This window comes from Ixodes scapularis, unplaced genomic scaffold (genome assembly GCF_016920785.2).
Source record: "Ixodes scapularis isolate PalLabHiFi unplaced genomic scaffold, ASM1692078v2 PGA_scaffold2__306_contigs__length_199485367, whole genome shotgun sequence".
Taxonomy (NCBI): domain Eukaryota; kingdom Metazoa; phylum Arthropoda; class Arachnida; order Ixodida; family Ixodidae; genus Ixodes; species Ixodes scapularis.
This window is the reverse complement of record NW_024609857.1, coordinates 124,993,164-124,994,673: the sequence shown is the minus strand read 5'-3', so window position 1 is coordinate 124,994,673 and position 1,510 is coordinate 124,993,164.

Here is a 1,510-nt window from a genome sequence, read left to right as displayed (position 1 = left end):
AAAGCTACAGAAAAAGTAGCGGAGTGATTTTCGCGGACTGCGAAAGGCACAAAATATGGATAATATCCGTGGATGGAAAAGAATGGTCGCCTCGCGCGAACGACCGTTTGTGCGGCAGGCACTTTCTTGAAGGCAAATGCGCCTTCCATTTGAATCTCCGTCCCGAGGCTTGCTTATGCGCAGGGAAACCGTCGTCTGATTGAGAGCACCCGGATTTTGTTCCCACGGGGTCCGCGCAAAGCACCGGCCAAGCACTCGTCGGTGGCTCGCTACGCCCGTGCTACCAAGCGTAAGGAGATAGGCGACAGAACGCAGTGTTGTAGGCGCTACCGAGAAAAAGTAACGAGATACGTTACTCGTTACTTGCAAATAAAAGGAACGAGTTACCGGCCTACGTTACCTCAAAATAAAAGGAACGCGTTACTACTGCAAATTGAAGTAACACACATTACTTCTGCATTACTTCTTAAATTATAATCTAACACGTTTTACTTTTATACGGTACAAGCATGTATAAACTCATGTATCAAGAAACATTATGTTCATGCAGAAACTAAACGTAATCACTTTATCCATTTTCACGGTTTCACCTAAATACTCACGAGAAAAAATGCTAAGAAAAACGCAGAAAACAAAAATATTCACATGACTTGACGTCTAAAAATACGGAAAAAATTAAAGTGTAATTTCTTTAAAACTTGGGAGGAAGTAGTAAGGAGTAACGGTTACTTGAAATAAGTAACGTAAGTACGTTACCCGTTACTGTGTCGAAAATCTAACAAGCATAGTTTACTAAAAGAACTAACGCGTTACCGTTAACGCCGTTACCTGTAACGTGTTACCTCCAAGACTGCAGAACAAACAAAGCGTTACTGCTTCTCATGCCTTGTGGTCATGAGGATAGAAAAAATATCATACCTTGACTGGAAGACGTTGTGTGTATTTAATCACTTAATAAATACACTTCCGCAGACCCACAGTCTGCTGATCCCGCCGGCAGTGCGGAAACCGGCTCGAAGTAATCGTAGGCCTCAAGATACCTGTACGCCTGCTCCGTGTCGGCCGTCAACTGGCTTGGCGAAAAAACTAAATAAACGACGACGTCATCCGTCGACGTCGGTGGCAGCAACTTCACGTCGGAAGTCCTGCAGTCCTTGTTTACGGCGCAGGGGTTGTCGAAGGCAACGCCGTCCTCGCACAGTTTGTCTCAATACCGCTGCCATTCAGGCTACGGTAGCGAGCTCAAACAGTCGGGCAGAAGATACGACTTACGCTGTCAGGAAATACGAAGCACAAATAAAGCTAGAAGCGTCTCTACAACGTCAACAACGAGCGCACGCCACACAACGCAATGGCGAAGACACGGAGAGCCAAGCCGCTTTATCCCACATAGCTTCCGCGCATGCGCGGCCTTCCGGCCGTGTTGGTAAACAGAGCCGCTCCGCGTGTCGGTCTATAACTGGAGCAATACACGAACTAGCGACCAAGTGCGTTATCAAATGAATCTACC